Source organism: Pongo abelii, chromosome 5, assembly GCF_028885655.2.
Source record: "Pongo abelii isolate AG06213 chromosome 5, NHGRI_mPonAbe1-v2.0_pri, whole genome shotgun sequence".
Lineage (NCBI taxonomy): Eukaryota > Metazoa > Chordata > Mammalia > Primates > Hominidae > Pongo > Pongo abelii.
The window spans coordinates 120989328-121010243 of NC_071990.2; the positions used below are offsets into that span (position 1 = coordinate 120989328).

The 20916-nt window shown below is 36.4% G+C and overlaps 1 protein-coding gene and 1 long non-coding RNA gene across 2 annotated transcripts in view; both read left to right on the plus strand.

Annotated features, from left to right (window-relative positions):
• LOC134761550 (uncharacterized) overlaps positions 1-5783 on the plus strand; it is a 90584-nt gene extending 84801 nt beyond the window's left edge. Inside the window, exons 2-3 of the long non-coding RNA XR_010140333.1 lie at positions 1615-1683; positions 4835-5783. This is a non-coding gene — a long non-coding RNA (uncharacterized LOC134761550). The remainder of the gene's footprint in view (positions 1-1614; positions 1684-4834) is intronic.
• Positions 1-20916, plus strand: part of LOC112133872 (uncharacterized) — a 319730-nt gene that overhangs the window by 163313 nt on the left and 135501 nt on the right. The window lies entirely within an intron of this gene.

The following is a 20916-nucleotide window of genomic DNA, read 5'->3' on the forward strand; positions in this document are numbered from 1 at the left end:
CTCTGGTCCAAGCTCCATGAGATCAGGGACCATGTCACTTTTGTACACCATTGTAGCCCTAGAGTCTCACATGTAGTAGTAGAAGCTGATTAATGTTTACTTAACAAATCAAATAAGTTTGGAATAAAAAGACTTACAGACAATAGGTACTGAAGTTGAGCTGATTTTAGAAAGAAGATGAAAATACAACAAGCACAGTATTTAGTAGTGGGAGGATGCAGCAAATGTTAATGGGGTTAATACTTCTGGCATCCTGGGATATACTGTTGCTTATCTATCTTCACCTTCTTGCCTCTCCTTCCTCATCTATAAAATGAGGATTACATTTGCCTTTTTATGTCCCAGACTAATTAAAAGACTCAAATTAGTAATGTATTTGAATAAGGTTTTCAAACAAGTTATTAGAAAGTGTTCTATTGGCCAGGCGTAGTGGTTCATGCCTGTAATCCCAGCACTTTGGGAGGCTGAGGTGGATGGATCACAAGGTCAGGAGTTTGAGACCATCCTGGCCAACATGGTGAAACCCTGTCTCTACTAAAAATACAAAAATTATCCAGGCATCATGGTGCATGCCTGTAGTCCCAGGTACTTGGGAAGCTGAGACAGGAGGATTGGTTGAAACTGGAAGGCGGAGGTTGCAGTGAGCTGAGATCACGCCACTTTTTGCCATTGCACTCCAGCCTGGGTGAAAGAGCAAAACTCTATCTCAAAAAAAAAAAAAAAAAAAACAAAAGAAAAGAAAATGTTCTGTTAAATCACCAAGAAATGTATATTAAATAATCTGGTTGTAGAGTATAAAACAGATTATGTGAAAAAAATGGAAGAATGACGAAAACCTCCTCATTCTTGTCTGTAATATACATATTTGTTAGTTATGAAGATTAAACCTTTTTGTATGATTGAATGTGAAAGACACTCTGCAGTTTTATCAAAAAGAGGAGGAGTGATTTGATATAAGGTAAGAAAGACGACATCTGTGACAACAGGGTTAGGTAGCAGCCAAAACCATGAATGCTGGCAGAGCTCCTTGAGAACATAGATACGATTGAATCACGAAGATGTTCAAGGTGAGTTTGCCAAGTAGGAGTAATGTAAAGTTTGTTTAGGAAGAAAAACGCAAGAGATGTCTATGGAAATGAGTGTTGCATTTGAAAATAACCATATTTTAGTTTCATATAGTTGATTAAATAAATTATACCACTTTAATTAAAGTATTTCTCTGAGTTCTGTGTATTTACTCATCAGTGGGTCATGTAGGATATTATGTGGAGACCAATCTCCTTAACACTAGATAGAAGGAAGATTGGCTTTAACACTAAATACAGTGCCTGTATATAAGTGTGTTACCTACATTTATGTGTGATTTCTATAGGCTTAGCATTTGATTTGGTTATATATGCCGAGGAGAAAAAGATCATTTATGAATGCTTAAATTCCTAATATTACAAAATTTTAGGAGAGATAGGGCATTAGCCATCGTTGTGTTACAATCCATGGAAGGTATGGCTTTTTATGGACTCACAGCTGGTTAGAGGCAGAAGCAGACCTAGAGCACAGGTATGGGATTTCCAATCATTGTTTTTTACTACTCACACTCTTCATTCCCAAATGAAGGAGATTTTCAGCAAAGAGAAGAAAAATGGTGGAATTGCAGCAAGTAAATATTCTTGGTGGACGAGGAAGGTAAGTTATCTTATTGTTCCATTCCATTTGCAGCTATCTCCATTTTTAGCTGTACCACCAGAGTTTGACTTGTTTACATTCTCACCTGCAGACCAATGTAAAGGGGCCCATAATCTAGTTCCAGCAACATTACCCTTTCAATTTAGGGCTACCATGAGTCAGTTGAGAATGTTAACCAGGAAAGATTTGGGATAAAGGGTTGGACAATATATAAGAGTCTTTGGCAACCTTGTTCTTTAATTCCAGTAAATGTCAACATGTGTTAGCTAAAGAACCAAACAAAATATTAGGAGTGTACTGATCTAATGGTAACTGAGGAATAGATTATACTTTTCAAGGACATTCAATATACCAGGTTGTAAATATTTGATCAGCTGTTGAACCATGTCAGGAAGAACTTTTAAAAAAATCAAGCATCAAGACACTATATAGTTTCTCTATTATTTTGATGTTTACTTATATATGATTTAGTGCCAAGTGCCTTTCCTATATATTTAATGCCTGCAGTAGATGTGCTTTATACATATGTTTATTCTGGAATGAGGACTGTAAGAATCTAATATTTGGGAAGGGATGGGACTGAAGATACATCCATGTTTGAGGTGATGAATATCCCAGTTACCCTGATTTGATCATTACCTCTTGTATACATAAAAATATCACATATTCTCCCCAAATATGCACAACTATGATATATCTATAAAAAAAGTTTCTGTCAAAAAAAAGAAATAGAGTTTAAAAAATAAGTTTAGAAAAAATTTTGACTTTATGAAAATCCGTTGATAGCTGCAGAATGAGGGAAGCATTCGAAGAGGATAATAGAAAAGAAGTGATATTGCAGTAGTACACCTAAGATATGAAGGACAGAGATGATGGTAGTGTCAAATTATCTTAGTGTTTAGGTTCCCATGGGTTATATTTTAAAAAGTAATATAATTGTTTTTTTTGAATTTTAAATGTCAATATTTCTATTGCACCAGAAATTGTATCTTTGGTAACCATTTAAACTTAATATAGAAAAAAAATTGGAAGTCAATCGAGTGTTTGAAGACATACAAAATTGTTCAGAATTATTCGGAGTAATAAGGCAAATAAGCATGAAGAGCAGTTTAAATAGTTAACCTTTAATTTTTTTTCCAGTTTTGAAATCCTGTGATTCAAGACACCTGTGTTAGCATTTATTTAAAAATACATAAAGAAATTCTTAGGAGTTGGGAAATTTGTCTTTGTTTTCTTCTTTGAACTCATATTTCCATGCTTCTCTTGTAAACTTTTACCCTAATGCAATATACTTTTATATTTCTGAAAGTATTTTATTGGTCACCTATCATATATCTCTGCAACAAAGATATATGTATAAATTAAAATTTAATTATTTTTAGTTTTCTGACAATAAAGTTCTAAGTTTCTTCCATATTTAGTTTTATGAAAATTATTAGTAGTACATAATTGATCAAAACAACATAATATAAATTTTGATAAATACTTACTAAAGGTAAAAAGTAAACCATACTAAAAATAAATCCCTTAATAAAAAGAATAGCCTATTCCTGGATAAATATTAATTATTATCAGGTTGAGGTGAGATTCAACATCAATTATATTCATATTTTTATATTTTATATATATGTAAGCACTGAGAAAGCTTGTTATCATAAATAAATAGATAGAAATGGAAGGAGTTTTAGCAGAGCAATGTCATTCAATTCTTTGAAGTTATGTGCCTTCCAAGTTATGTGCCAAAAATCCTTCTAGTAATATATCATCAAAAATATTTTTAATTATCTGTCAGCTGACAATTCAATTAAGTTCTCTTCCATTTGGATCCTGATTTGCGAAATGATTTGTCACTCTGTTATTAGGGTTATTTTCTTGCTCAATTTATAGAAAGTATATTAAAAAGTCTTTGTTGAGATGTATTCAATAACTTTTATTAATTTTGGTACACATCTACTAACAAATGCACTAGTTTTGATTAAATGCTTTCTTTTCATGCACTTTAAATACATTATTGTCAAAATCTCAGGACTACAGGATTAATTTATGGAAAATATTTATCATTTGCCTATTTGGCAAAGCCCATCATCATTTCAAACCAATCAGCCAAATAGATTTACTGTCTGTCAGAAAAATTCTGACTTCATTTCTTAATTCAAATACACGTATTAATATGCATCTTCATGAAACCCTCTCACATGAGAGTTCTAAGATAGAGAGTCATAACACAGAGACCTGATAAGACTTTATTGGTAGCATGAAATAAAGCAATTTTTGAGTTGTGTAAAAGATAAGCATCTTGGGTGAAAATGTCTTAGGATGCGTAAAACAAAAGTAAAGAGATATTAGTCCTAGTCGAGGATACCTCTAGATTTCACAGAGGCTGGGCTCCCAAGGCTGACAAAAAAGAGATAGGCACATCATAAAACCAGATACTCTTGAAGGGAGATTAGGTCTTAGAAATAAGCATGTGACAATCTGAGAGTAAAATCACTAATTATTTTGAGGAAAAAAATAAAGGAAAGAGAAACAAAGACATCAATGACACTTTACAGGAAATGTGATTAATTCAGGTTTTAAAGGACTCAAAAGTTGGAATGAGGAGGGCCTTGTTACATGCATTGAAAAAGTGGCAGAAGTCTGGAAGAACATCAAAACAGATGAAAGTGAGCAGAGAATTGTGAAAAAGACTGCTACAGAGGCACAAGATGAACACGGAAGAGACAAGCCCACTGTTTCACTAGATGCTGTATCTTTTGGATGAAAGATACAACTCAATTTGACGTTTTTTCTTCCATATTCAAAAGCAGGAAAGTTACTTTTCCAGCTGAAAAAGTAGAATTGAAGTCTAAAATATACTAATCTCTTTTACATGAAATCATCTTAATTTTAATTAAATTATCCTATAGTTTACTGAAAGGATTTACAAACACAATTGCAGAATTTCCATCAGTAATATTTAAGAAATAATAGTTAATATGAATGGTACCACACTAAGAGACTGACAATTTTCTAAAAAATGTATCATGTCCTAAAAATTGGGTGTTGATATACTTGATGACAATATTAGAAACTTTTTAGAACTAAAAACTGTAATAGTTGACTTATGACCTCTTAAAAAATGCTTCTTGTCTCTGTCTTTTTCCTCTCTTAGATCAGCCAGAATCTCCAGGTATAAAACACAGGGAACCAGATATCAGCTCAAGGAAGGACGATTTTTCTTAAAATTTACAGTGGCCCAAATTTGGACCATCAGTAATAACTACGTGTTCTCAATGTACGTAGTGGACTGAGGTCAAAGCAGAACCACCACCACAGCCTGAAGAGTCCTTTAAAAAGAAACTACCATCAGAGTGAACAGGCAACCTACAAAATGGGAGAAAATTTTCACAACCTACTCATCTGACAAAGAGCTAATATCCAGAATCTACAATGAACTCCAACAAATTTACAAGAAAAAAACAAACAACCCCATCAAAAAGTGGGCGAAGGACATGAACAGACACTTCTCAAAAGAAGACATTTATGCAGCCAAAAAACACATGAAAAAATGCTCACCATCACTGGCTATCAGAGAAATGCAAATCAAAACCACAATGAGATACCATCTCACACCAGTTAGAATGGCAATCATTAAAAAGTCAGGAAACAACAGGTGCTGGAGAGGATGTGGAGAAATAGGAATACTTTTACACTGTTGGTGGGACTGTAAACTAGTTCAACCATTGTGGAAGTCAGTGTGGCGATTCCTCAGGGATCTAGAACTAGAAATACCATTTGACCCAGCCATCCCATTACTGGGTATATACCAGAAGGATTATAAATCATGCTGCTATAAAGACACATGCACACGTATGTTTATTGCGGCACTATTCACAATAGCAAAGACTTGGAACCAAGCCAAATGTCCAACAATGATAGACTGGATTAAGAAAATGTGGCACATGTACACCATGGAATACTATTTAGCCATAAAAAAGGATGAGTTCATGTCCTTTGTAGGGACATGGATGAAATTGGAAATCATCATTCTCAGTAAACTATCGCAAGAACAAAAAACCAAACACTGCATATTCTCATTCATAGGTGGGAATTGAACAATGAGAACACATGGGCACAGGAAGGGGAACATCACACTCTGGGGACTGTTGTGGGGTGGGGGGAGGGGGGAGGGATAGCATTGGGAAATATACCTAATGCTAAATGACGAGTTAATGGGCGCAGCACACCAGCATGGCACATGTATACATATGTAACTAACCTGCACATTGTGCACATGTACCCTAAAACTTAAAGTATAATAATAATAAAATAAAAAATAAAAAAATAAAAAAAAAGAAATTCTCTTATTGGGCGGGGTTGGGATTAAGTGATCTCAAATTTCTGTTTTAATCCTGAGTTCCTAAAATTCTACACATCTGTCTTGGGTGAATGGAATAGATCAGCTTACAAAACACAGATCCATTTCACTGTCTTCTAGGTTTCACCCATTATTGGTATGAGATGGCATGAGGTCTAGAGGAGTGTGGAAGCTCACATGAGCATCCTTACTGAGGGGAGAGGACTTGCTGTCTGCACACCCTGAGCTGTGTGCTTCTCAAAATGAGCCACCTGGAAGGTCGATCCAAGTACATGAAGATTGGATTTTCTGGTGTCAAGAGTAACCTCTTCACTTTGGGTCTCTGGCAGGCCCCTATTCCCTTTATGGATTTGGAGGCCAGGACACTTTCGGAAGTGCCTGAATCATTGACAAAATCTGTCATTTTTTTCTTGTTTTTGCTTGATGCTACTACGTCTGTCCCTGACTTCTGCTGAAAAGCTAGTTATGCATTTCATTGATCATTCCTTTTGTAGATACCTGTATTGGCTTTATTAACAATGTGTTTATGGCCTTCAGTTTCTTCCTTATGGGAAAGAGGGACTCCAACTTCTCTGAACATTTAAATATATGGACGTTCTGCTGTATTCTCTCTCTCCTTCATGGCGAAAAAAAGGGGTGCTGAAGGGTTTGTAGGAATTCATTAGCTTTCCACAATAAAAATTATTTGAAAATTGCAGGCCGTGGTAGAAGCAGGTATGGAGTTCCTTACAAGATAATTCTAAGAGGTGTTTGTGTGTGTGTTTGTGTGTGTGTGTATGTTGAGATGAGTGGTTTCAGGCATCTATTGAAGTTACGTTTTTGTGTGTGCTACAGACATCACAGAGCAATCTCTTAGCTTCCTTTATTTACAAACCAGGAACTTCAGCTGTTGTATTAAAGACTGGATGTGAAGGCTGAGGTGCTTTGCCAACACAGACATCAAAGGGACACAAGTGCACTTTTCCCATATGTTTTAGTTAGTTTTTCCCTGCATGTCTGATATCAGTCAGAGAGAGTGCTAGAATATAATACCTCACACCTTGAAGATTAAACACCTTCTCAGCTGGTATTTCTGTTTTGACTTCATTTACTGCCAACTTATAAGCACCTTGCACCATGTCATAGACACTCTTGGTTCTGTCTATGCAATGAGATTGTGTTTTTCAAAAGCGTTTTTTTCTGCAAGTAAGTAAACTCTGCCTGGTCTTTGACGTGAGCTTAGTCGCTGAATGAATAGCTTTTTTGGACAATGAGATAAGATTATAATAGAGTCTATAATAATGATGCCAATCACAGATGGCAGGAAGGCTGTTATTCTTAGACTGTTGTATTTGTAAATCATGCTAGATTTCCCATGGCTTAATCTAAAAATGCCACCTTGTCAGTGATTGAGGTTTATAATTTAAGTCCCAAGAAAAATATTCGAGAAAGAACATCCTACTCTTCTTTACTGTGTGATAAATAAGTTCCAGGAAGGACTCACATCATCGCAGGAATTACCCAGGGGGCATTTTTACTTCTTCACCTGACCCTGTAACAGGCAGGCAGTTGTCACTTTCACTTATATGTAAAATGATTCTTACTTGTATTGAAGGTTATATATTTATTTGCTGTAGTTTTATTTTTACCTAAATTGGAAGCACATATTCTGTTATGGGCCAGGGAGTTGGAGTATGGAAGCTCAGGGGTTAGGGGACAGGCCTATTAGGAAGAAGCAGCAAGTCTAGGGACCAGTTAGAGGTGAGGCATCAGAACTTTCACTTGGAGGTAGGTATTAAAAGGAAAAAAAGAAAAGAAAGTATTTCTAAACATTCTTAACTTCTTGGATTTGGTATCTTCTTAAGGGCAAAACACTAAGGCATAGAAAAATCAGAATTTATGTTTCGTTTGTGCTATACTTTCAGAAAAGTTTTATGTTTTTATCTCAGAAAGTGGCTTCTCCAATTTTGGTTTTAAAATTTTCTGTTTACTTCCAGGTCCTTTCTCTATACATCCCTGTGACTAAAAAGCAGAATATGTGCCACTGTGTAGCTAGAATAGCAAAGGAACTGTGGAATGTTCCTGTATAAAGAAATGACCTATTTCAACTGTGTTCCTATAGACGATGTTCTGAGTGCGGTGTCCTCTCCAGATTCAATGTTAAAATCCTAACCTTCAAAGTGATAGAAGTAGGCGGTGGGGCCTTTGGGAGGGATTAGGTCATGGGGGCAAAGCCCTCATGATTGGGATTAGTGCCTTTATAATAGAGGCCCGAGAGAGAACTCACTACCCTTCCATTATGTGAACACACAGTGAGAAGGCACTGTCTATAAACCACAAAGCAGGCTCTCATTAGACACAGAATCTGCTGGTGCCTTGATCTTATACTTCCAAGCTTCCAGAGCTATGAGAAATAAAGTTCTGTTGTTTATAAGCTATTCAGGTTATAGTATTTTGTTACAGCAGCATGAACAGACTAACACACTATGTAATAGCTGACAATGAGAATGAGAATCTAAAAGCTAGGAATGGTAGCTTTATAAACTACCACTTAAATGAGTACTGGCATTTAAAAGGAAATTTTAATGAGGTGGTAAAGAAACAATCTTCGAATTTAGACTTAGAAAAAACATCAGATTATTTTGCTCAATCATTGCAGTTTAAAGATAAAACGAACCTCAGAGAAATTGCAAATTGTGTCACAAGTTTTCTTGAACAAGTAAAATTCTGGTCTCTTGAATGTCATTCCTGGACTTTCTTGAGTATTCTTGATGTCTCCTGTAATGTAAGTATTCATACCCAAATCTACCTATTTTGTAATAGATATAAGATTTTTTTCAAACCAAAAAATGTCTTTAATCACAAATTTTTAGTCGTAATGAGGTAGCAACTAAAATCTAATACATGACTATTTTTCTCTATCAAAAAAAGTTCTGAAAGATTAAACTCATGTAAAAGAATAGCATATTATAAGATGATTTATTTTGTATTGTAATTTTTAATTGTAAAAACGTTCACAGCTATTCTCATGTACTTTTCATTAAAAAAACTTGCAAAGTAAGTGGCTATTAGCTGTGTTTTACAGATAGGAATCCTGAAGGTCAAAATTTAAAAGATACATTCAGATAATAGGACTAAGTCTCATGCCCAGGTCTTGGTCTTCTGACTCCAAATCCTGTGTTCCTTTGATTGTCTCGTAGTTTGCTCTTTAATGGATAATTGACCACCCTCCTTTACTTCATTGGTTATCTCTTAAATTGCATTTCATTTCAGGAAATAATAATGAGAATCATAAAACCAAACAAGTTGTAGTAGGGAATTTCTAAAATAATACTGCAACCGAGGAAACACATCTAGAAAGACTAATACGGGGAAGTGTTCTCTTCTGGCAACTAGGAGGGACAGAGGCGTTGACATGCTGAAGTCAGCTCACACAGGCTCGCAAGAACTGACTAAAGTTTTAGCAATTTTGCTGTTAAACTTAAATTATATAAACAAATTGAACATTATGTTAAAAACAAAGGTAATAAATACTCAAGGCTTGTCCTTTCATACTACATTTTACGCTTATCTATGCTATTGGTGTTATTTACATCTATTGTGTCTGTATGTATTATACATATGTCTTATAACGGTGTGCTGCTCTTCTCAGTGTGGTGTGGGTAGTTTGAAATTGATCATGATGGAAATATTAATACTATAAAAGTCAGGAATGCTATAAATTATTGTTTTCTTCATTATCTAGACTTTAAAATTATGGACAAAATATTAACAATATAGATTAATCTTAAAATTATATTGTGTTTGTAGCTGTTACATTGGAAGTAGCATATAAATGTAAGAAAATATTCTTCTAGTATTTGAAAATTCATATAATTTAGCAAAGTAGTTGTACACATCATTGAAAGCTGAGTGACAATGAGCAGTGACAATGAGTGGTGAACCCAAAATAACAAAGCAGACTGACTGTTGATACATGGGATAATAGTCAATGGTTATAGTTCATAGAGAAATGGTTAAATGATTATTTAAAAGGGGATAGGGGGCTGGGCACGGTGGCTCATGCCTGTAATCTCAGCACTTTGGGAGGCCAAGGTGGGCGGATCATTTCAGCTCAGGAGTTTGAGACCAGCCTGAGCAATATGGCAAGGCCCTATCTCTTAAAAATAAAATAAAATAAAAGGGGATAGGGTATAATATTTTAAGGAGAAAACCACAAATGTGGATCTCTTTGTTATCCATATATTAATATCTGCCTCTTGTACTGAGATCAGGACATACTTATAGTGAGATCTCTGTAACTTTCTGCTTAATGCAATTTCCTGTATTAGTTGATTGCTGATTTATTTATCTGGAGTAACTCTTTCCCTGAAAGCCCTAGATTACTAATGTTGTGCTCTTTTATTTTTTAAAATTTTACTCTCAACTTAATGTCCGATTGTTTTTCTAGATATTTATATATGTTATATGATATATAACTATTTGCAATTAAAGTATAGAAATAATTTTTATTCACATGGAACATATTTGTCATGGAATATATCTTACGGAGTTTTAAAAGTAGTTTACCAAATAATACAATAACATGTTTGTTTAAAAATATGTATGCAAAGAAAAATATCTGGCATAAAAAGAATTTACCAAAAAATTAGTGTGATGACTAATCTAGGTGGTGAGTTTATGGCTTGTTTTTATTTTATTGTATTTGCTCATCTCTATGTTTCAATTTTTCTACAATGAGCATTTCATATGAATATGGAGTATTCCATACCAACATAACCAAAAATAAAACGAAATCTTCATTCTGATATTTCTGATGAAAACAATTGAGCAGAACAAATGGGATCTATCACATAAAAGTCACTCAGGAGCAATAGTGTGTGTCCTCTTGCTGCCTGGATGCCTCTCTAGCCCTCTGCCTACCTGGCTGCCCTGAGCATCACAGTATCTTTGAGGAGATGATGGACTATTGCACCTCAAATCAATAAAATTCTTACCTGGATGAATTTTCTAAAAGATGGGAACAAAAATCTGAACAAAAATGGGAACATTGATCTTCCCATCCCCACAGGACTCTTCTAGAAGTTTCCAACTCTTATATTAAGCAGTCAAACAAAATAAATAAAATAAAAAGAAAATAAGAAATAACCTTGTGAAAGCTGTCAACAGTTTTGTAGACGAAGTCTTTCATCTGGGCTCTTCAAGCAAACATAACTCTAAGCTTTTTAATGATTATTCAGTATCCATGTGGTACTATCAGTGACAATGATAGGGATATAAAGTGCTGTCAGCATTACATTTCTTATAGATAAATCTTGAAAAGTACAAGAAGGACTCATCAGATATTGCCTGTGAGACACTCACACAAGTGAGAGCATAACCCAGGAATATAATCAACCTGAGACAGCACTTAACTCCAGGTAAGAGATAAATGACATAACCAAGAATGCATATGGTTCTTGAGAAACTTTTATCATTCTCCTTTATTTGCTCTTTCTTTTTTCAGAGAAAACAAGATTGCAGACTTCAAGTTTTTTTCTCATAGCTCCTATGGAGCACTCTGCAGTCAGCCATTGTGTTTATATTTAATGAGAAGGTAGAGGAAGACTCTTGGGTTTATATCACTGTGAGATTATTAATTCCTTTAATATCCTTGTGATTTGCTGCACTTAGAAAATTGATAAATCATTTATGTTACACTGCTATGAAGCTTTAGGGGTAGTAGGCTAATTATTGGTCATATGCGTAGGATAGCTTATTAATTGACATAAAACCACGTATCTCAGAATGTAGGTTGTTTCCAAATGTAAGCAAATTATATGATTGTATAATTTTAATAGAACAAATATTTTGATGACTTTTTATTGATTAGCAAAGAGGAAGTATTAATCCAAAATCGTTGAAAATCTTGTCTTAGGTTTCTTTGCAGAAGTTTCTACCCTTCTCATTCTCTTTTAATTTTTATTAACATTTTGCTGATGAGCCAGTTGGAAATGGATTTTCAGTAGTAATGCAAGTTACTATGAGAAGGCCAAAAGCAAGCATGGTCCATATTCTCTTCTTGTTCTTTTCCTCAGCTTATTTGCTTTGTTTTTCTGTTGCTTTCTTTGTATCTGCTTTCCTGTCTTTCTTTGATGGATTTTTGTTCTCCTCTGACTCTTTGATCCATTTCTTTTTATTTTCTCAAGTGTCCCTCATGTGTACATCTTATTCTCCCTACTGCTTTTTCCCACGATGATTATTATTCCCCGACTTCATCACCTCAAGGTGCTGTTTTCCCATTATCTCCTCCCTGCAGCGCCTAGTATCCCCCACCATCTCTCTTCTTTCTGACCTCCAAGGAATCATTTTGACACTTTTATCCCTGTGTGAATTTGAGACTCATTGGGGTTTGTCTCACACTGGCAGCAGAGGAGAGTTTTATTTAGGGCATGGGACATGAGGTGCAGTGAATGCCTCTCATCGACTGTTTAGCCGAGATCTGGCCTCTTGCGAGAACCAGGAATCAGTCAGAGAGAAACAGGAATCAGTCAGAGTTCAGGAGAGGGGAGTTTCAAGTGTAAAGGTCATGGTGATATGTGAGGTCAGCTTTGGTAGGTTGGGTGATACTGAAGGAGTGGACACTGTGCGGATTTGTAGGTCTTGGGCCCTATAGGTGGGTTTTAATGCTGATGAACAAGATGCTGATTATAAAAGGGCAAAGTTATAATCCCTGTCCACTCCATCATTCAATTTATGCTGTATATTGTTGTCAAACTAATTCACCAAATTTGCTGCCTTAATCGCAATCTCTTGTCTCTTGAAACTCTTCAGAAACTCCAGTTACTGTGCCATGCAACCCTCAACTCCTCAAGCATCTCAGTCAATACTAAATGAAAGCCCTGACCTCTCTCTGTGCCCCCATTTCAACTTTTCTTCCTTCTCCCACTCCCACTCTTTGCTTATATTTATCTAACATTTTCTCCCAGACTGTCCTTCTTATTTTTAGAGAGACTCAGTCCAGCTTTTCCAGCAGGATGTACCTCATTTGTACAGCCCCACTCATTATCCCCAGGTTTTCAATGTCCTTGTTAAAGCTTAGCTTCAAGCTTATGTTTTTTCTTACACATTTTAATCCCATTTTTTCTCTTTAGTATATAAGCTCTGTGCATAAACTCTGCACAGATTTTGCCTATGTCTAATAAACATTACTTTTTAATGAGTAAATAACTTCACTTTAAAATTTTTTTATGATTGAAACAATTGTGGTACTTCTGTGTGTAAATAACAGTACTACAGAAGACAGTGATCTTAAAAGAATTTTATAATACCATGTTTAATTTTTAAGGAGAAAATATTCTTCCTACCCATGCTCCTTTTCCATAAAAAGTGTTGGGTATAATCACATTATTCTTTGGCTAGGCTTTACATCCAAAGTCTTATTTTCCAGTCCTACTTTTAAGTGCCTCAAGGCAGTATGTTCAGGAGTGTTCTCTTGGTGGAATGGCGCAATAGTCCTTGAGGTTTAGACCACTTGCCTCTCTCTAGGAGATGTCAGGGGTTTTCATGTGTTTAAATGTCTTTTGTTTTTGTTCTGTACTATAACTTCCTGGCTCAGTTTTTGGACACTCTCTTTAAAGTCAAAATCAATGGGATATTTCATGTACCCTAATGAATAGTTTTTAGGAAAAGCTGACGTTTTGGGCCCTTATTACACATGTAAATAGATATGTTTTCTGTAACTTCTATGTCCTTCTCATAGAGACTGAACAGCCACTGCTAAGTGTGCAGCCACCCATGTGACACTCACTGAAAACCAGCCACAGCTTGAGATCAGCCGTTTACATTTGGCCAACCAGATTCCCTCTCCTAAAATTTGAAATTGGGACACAGGGATTCTCCCTTGTCAGTATTTGAATTTATAAAGGATGTTAAGCCAGAACTGGAAGCGAGCCATTGACTCGCGTGTAAATAGATAGATAAATTTGGACAACTTGGAAGGAAAACAATAGAGATACGAAGCTAGAAGCAGAGATAAGACCTTGTGGCATGATAGGTAGAGACAAGAACAGGCAAAGAGCAACAGAGGCAAAGAGAGACAGATACACACAGAAATGGGAGAGACATATAGAGACAGACTTAGGGAGAAGGAGAGAGAGAGGAGAGATGGAGAGAGAGAGAGAGGAGAAAGAGAGATAGAATAGTTGCGTCAAATCCTAACAACTTTCCAGTTCTTGATTCCAACATCCCTTCCCCCACTAAGAGAACAGAGGTAGAGCCCCTTCCTTGTGCTGAAGCCAGGTTGAATTGGTTCTATTCCTTGTATCCAAATGATTCTACCATAAGATAAAGCCTACCCCTAGTCTATGCATGTCTAACTCAGAATAGCTTGCATCATAGCTGTTGCATGTTCCTACTGTGAATTATGGTTTCATAGATTCTGTTTCTGCAGTTAACAAGTTGTCAAAGTTGGCAGTCAGTATCATATTAAATCAGCAATGAAGACTTTTTTGTTAAATGATATTGAAACATTGTCGTCAATTTTTGTAACTTGTTGGCTGGGTGCTCACGCCTGTAATCCCAGCACTTTGGGAGGCCGAGGCAGGTGGATCACTTGAGGTCAGGAGTTCGAGATCAGCCTGGCCAAAATGGTGAAATGCGTCTCTACAAAAAACACAAAAATTAGCTGGGACTGGTAGTGCGTACCTGTAATCTCAGCTACTCGGGAGGCTGAGGTATGAGAATCACTTGGACCCGGGAGGCAGAGGTTGCAGTGAGCCAAGATAGTGTCACTGCACTCCAGCCTGGGCAACAGAGTGATAATCTGTCTCCAAAAATAAATAAATAAATAAAATAAAAGTAACTTGCAGTGCTTTATTAAATTTATTGGTTAATCAAAATAATTCACCAGTGTGTAAAGAGAATTGTCTAAACATAAGTAACATTAACAATGACAAAGACCCAAATGGTGGTCCATCACGTTCCAAAGCATCTATGTGGGTGTGTTTTCCATTAAACTAACCTTACTGATTTGCTTTAAACCTAAGCAAATAAACGAATTAAACAAATAATTACTTACATTGTCACACTAATTTAATATTTTAAAATATAATTTCATTGGTTTTGTCATTTTGCTATAATTTAACTTAAAAAATTGCTTAGGTATTTTAGCTGTATAAGAGCTATATATAGAAGGACTTTATACCCATTTTTATGTCAGTACATATATAAGTAATATTAGTAAAAGAATTTAAGTAATATTTGTTTTTCTAATATTTTCCCTCAAAGAAGTTCCATACATTATTCAAATTTGAGAAACATTGAATTAAGAAGTTGTTTTTCTAAATGAAAGTTTATTATTTTTAATTCACTTTACTTTTTCAATTTGTTGGTAATATTCCCAGATTTATCCATGTGTACTTAATGTTTTCTTATCTTATGGTAGGCTTTTTTAAGGGTCAAATAAATTTAGATGAGTTTTATTTTGAACAGTTATAAATTTTCTATCTGTCTGCATTTTTTTTTTTTTCTCAGTAGATTTCAATCTTTTCTCCAAAAAGCAGGAGGTAGTTGGTCAATTTTAGTTGGAACTCTGTATTGGTGAGGCCAAGCTTGTGGTGTGAAGATAGGGAACTACATCATTTCACTGTGGTTTCTCGCTGCCCGTGGCTGCTGGCCAGAACTCCTGTGGATGCTGCACTAGGATTCGTAGGAACACTGCATGCAAATAATCCATCTTAGCCTCATGTAATACAACTGACATTGTTAAACCAAAAGCATTATTTTTACCTTTACAGCTCAGTACATCACTGGATTAAACAGAAAATGGATACAAATAGCAAAAGCAGAATGAGAAATCATCATACATAATTTAGAAAGAGGCAATACTTACTTTTAAATCCTCCCCAATCCCCCATATAATTTTTAACTTAAGGTATAAATTAACTTCTGGGGAAAAATATCTACCAGCTCTGAAAAAAAGTTTGAGGAGACTCAAAAATAGACCCACTTCCCTGTGGATCCTAGATAAATTTACCTTAACAGTTTGTTCCTGTACACACACACACACACACACACACGCACACACACGCACACACACACAGAGTTGACCCTTGAACAACACAGGTTTGAACTGTATGGGTTCACTTATAATGTGGGTTTTCTTCTGCCTCTGCCACCCCTCAACAAAACCAACCTCTCCTCTTCCTCCTCCTTAGCCTATTCAATGTGAAGCTAACGAAGATGAAGATCTTTATGATTGATGATCTACTTCCGCTTAATGAATAGTAAATATATTTTCTCTTTCTGATTTTCTTTTCTCTAGTTTACTTCAATGTAAGAATACAGATTTAATACATATAACCTACAAAATATGTGTTAATCAATTATTTATGTTCTCAATAAGACTTCTAGTCACGAGTATTGGTAAGGCTTCTGGTCAGGTTAGGTGTTTAGGGAGTCAAAAGTTTTATGCAGATTTTTGACTGCACAGAGGGGCTGCTGCCTCTAACCCTCACATTGTTCAAGGATCAACTGTACATATTTCAAGGAATTGGCTACGTGATTGTGGGTTGGCAAATCTAAGGGAAGGCCCTCAGGCTGGAAACTCTGGGGCAAGAATTCATGTTGCAGTCTTGAATCAGAATTTCTTCTTCTTCAGAAACATCTTAGTTTTGTTCTTAAAGCCTTTCCACTGATTGAATGAGGCCTACTCACATTATGGAGGATACTCTACTTTACCTAAAGTCAATGGATTGTAGATGTTAACCAGATCTACAATAGACCTCTATAGCAACATCTAGATCAGTATTTGTTTGAATAACTGGACACTATAGCCTAGCCAAGTCGACACACAAAACTAACCATCATAGTTCCTAAATCTGATCAGAATCTTCCACATGCCCACAGGTAGTGGCTCAGTTTTCCTCTTATATGCTCTCATAATCCCCAAGAAAGGAATTTATATTTGCTTCAACTTCTGTACCCAAACATTCTTCTCATCTCTCAGTGGCTCTTAGCCTCCATGATGTAGTTGTCTTTAGATCTCAGGTGCTTTCCTGAAATTCCTGACCCTCTGATAAAGATATTCTTCCAGTGGTGCTGATGACTCTTTGTTCTATGAAATCTCCTTTCCCCACAACCTATTCTGTACTCTCTTACCTCTGCTAGAACTTTGGCAAGTTAAACTTTTTACCTGGTATGGTGACTGTAACCTTTATTCCCATAGAATATGAACTCTTTCTGGCTTTTAATTGAGTTTGTGTAGACTCCCATCAAACATAATTATGGATGTAATAAGAGGCATGCCAGTGAATCCAATGGATTCCCCATATAACCTCCTTGTCCCTAATCTGTAGCAGCAACACAAGCACCCTTGGCTATAGGAATAGGTCACCCCAATAGTACTAATAGCCACCTTTCTGCCTGTCAATTCAGTGGCATAAGAGCCCCAAATTAATAGGAGGTAGATTTAGCTTCCAAAGTAATGGAATTGTAACTTTGTTCTCAGTTAGGGTATTATTTTCTTAGGAACTCATAATTCCAAATTTTTGAAACCCAAGGGTAAAGGAACAAGAAGCAAATTCTTCAGCATAAAGATTTTAGGCTCGAAATTGAGGGGACATGCCCACTTCCACTCTTTGATTCCTGGACCTGGCTATGGTTGAAGTGGGGGGACATTATTATATATTGGTCACTTGTTTAAATACCCCAAACCCCTCCTCCTCAGCTTGTGCCAGAGCTGAGCCTTCAATAGGCCATCTGCTTCCAAATGATGGGACATGTGATAAGATTAATGAATTCCATGAGCATGACTATTGCTGCATTTGTTTCATTACAAAGCGACTTTCTTGGTTGAGGGTGATATTTTGTGTTATAATATGTCAGTAGATAAAGCATTCATTTAGTTCAGTAATAAGGACATGTATTAGTTTCCCAGAGACACTGTAACAAAGTACTATAAATGGGGTGGTTTAAAAGAACAGAAATTTATTCTCACACAGTTCTGGAGGCTAGTAGTCTGAAGTTCAAGTGTTGGTAAGACCATGATCTCTCAAGGGTTTAGGAGAGAATCTCTTCCATGCTTCTAGCTTCTGATTTCAGTGGCAATCTTTGGAATTCTTGATTTGCAGCTACAGAACTAAAATCTCTGCCTCTGATGTCATGTGACACTCACCCCCCATGTCTTCATACCATCTTCTTATAAGGACACCAGTCAAATTGAATTAAGGGCCCACCTTTCTCCAGTATGACTTTGTTTTAACTAATTATATCTGTGATGACTGTATTTCCAAATAAGGTCACACTCTGAGATATTGAGGATTAGGACTTTAACATATGTTTTGAGAGACATAATTCAACCCATGACAAAATGAATGTTAGAGGAAACATTGTGGACTGGGAGGCCAATCCATATCTAGGATTCCTGAGGACAAAATCTCTATTCCCAGATAGAAGGGATCCAGCAGGGAGCTGGCTGGTACCTTTGGGGAATGGTTCCATAGCAGACTTACCATTGGCCTCCATGATTGACAGACTTAGCACCTAGCAATTGTGATAGCCAAAGCAGCATTGGGGAGATAAAAATCTATGTTGCTATTATTTAAATGTTTGTGTTACTTCCAAATGCATATCTTGAAACCTAATCCCCAATGTGAAAGTATTAAGAGGTAGGCCTTTGGGAGATGATGAGGTCAGGAGGATGGAACTCTCACAAATGAGATTAGTTTCCTTATAAAAGAGGCTTGAGGGAGCTTGTTTTCTCTTCAACATGTGAGGACACACAAGAAGGCATCGCCATCAGGAAAGAGGCTCTCACCAGACACCGAATCTGCTGGCCAATTAATCTTGGACTACTCAGACTCCAGAACTGTAAGAAATAAATTTCTGTTGTTTATAAACTACTTGCTTTATGATATTTTGTTATAGCAGTCTAAATGAACTAAGACACTGGTGTATAACCTGCAGGTTTACTACCACAGCCACTTAGAATGAGCACTGCATTTGTTGAGCAAGGAGGCTGAATGGCATCTACACTAAGGATCACCTCTATCAATATTAAGAGACTGTTCTGCAGTAGATGCCCTCTGGTAGGCTTTTATATATGATATGAATATTCTAATATTCCTGATATGGTTTGGCTCTGTGTCCTCACCCACATCTCCTCTTGACTTGTATTCCCTATAATCCCCACATGTTGAGGGAGGAACCTGGTGGGAGGTGATTGGATGAGGGAAATTTCCCCTATGCTGTTCTTGTAATAGTGAGTGAGTTCTCACAAGATCTGATGGTTTTATAAGTGTTTGACAGTTCCTCCTTCCCACGATCTCTCTCTGGCTGCCACGTAAGATGTGCCTACTTCCCCTTCAGCCATGATTGTAAGTTTCCTGAGGCCTCCCCAGCCATGCTGAACTGTGAGTCAGTTAAATCTCTTTCCTTTATAAATTACCCAGTCTTGGGTATTTCTTTATAGTAGTGTGAAAACAGACTAATGCAATTCCATAACCATTCCAAGAAATCTGTCCACATGTCTTGTCCCCAGAACACCTTGCCACCAATTCTTGCTTTTCCAAGTCACTAATGAAATGGACATCCCATTGGCTTTTCCCTGGAGTCATTGTGGATCCATATAGTAGACCATCTATCCCTCCACAGGAAGTGGAAAAACAAATGTACTACCTGAAATTCTGTCCACTGGGAATATTTTCATTTCAGACTAAATTTCAGACTGCTACAGGTGGGTCTAGAGTGTAGCAGCTGTTCATTTCTGGATGGAGTCAACATCTGTCAAACAGACAGGCAATTTTTCCTCCTTGCTAATAGTCATAGATAACTTCATAGCCATGGTTTGAGGAACTGCCTACACAGCAGTAGGAGTAGATACTTTGAAGTCTGACTCTGTTCAGAGGAGTTATTTGAGTTTTCTGGACACCCTTTGTCCCTGTTCGGTATATTCCATTCCTATTTGATAATTTGATGCTGCTGCACACATCTACTTTTAGGTTTTCTTTTGATCAGATGATATCCAATTCATGATGAGCAGCTCAGGTCATATAGTCTCCTGATTGCTGTGCTCAGGTGTTATTATTTGGTTGTACCAGGATCCAGTAGCAAATTAGGAACAGCTTTAAAGTGGAAATAGTAGTTTGCAGAACACAGTTTGAATTTACTCCAAAATATTAGGGTCTACATTATGTTTTCCCTATAGAGGCATATTGGGGGCTCCCAAGGGTGCCTCTATTTGTGACAGAATTCAAATACCATTTAGATATGCTAGCTTATGATGTCTAAGTGATGGGACAGTTTTTACCACAACCTGAACCTATTGCTATCCCTCTTTTGCTCTGGGCAACATTCAAAACTGGTATCCTTGTGGATTACTCAGGAAATGGATAACAGCAGTGTTCCCAAATGTAGATATGCTTCCTGTAATATCAAAAGACATGTCAAATGAGGTGCCTCTTCCTTTATGGTAGGAAGTTCAAGGTGCAGTTAACTGCATTTCAGAGGGGATATCCCACATGATCTACAACAAAGGATTCCCAGAATCTTTGAATTTGGCAGAATCCCAAATCTTCGTGGTATTTGGGCAGAATTCCAAAGCTCTGTGGGTATTATTTTCTACTCACTAAATCACAAGTGTCTTACTAAGGCATCTAGGTGCTTGCAGCCTCCTGCTTATCAGGTCTAATTAATATAATGTCTTCACTGTAATGGATGAGATGTTTTCTGAGATTTCAATGTGGTCAAGATTTCTCTGGACTATATTATGACAGAGATCAGGAGAGTTGATATAGTCATGAGATAAGACACTGAAGGTATACTTTTGTTCTTACTATTTAGATAAAGATGAATTACTTCTGATTTGTCCCTAATTCAGATAGGGAACAAAACAAAACAAAACAAAATAAAATCATTTT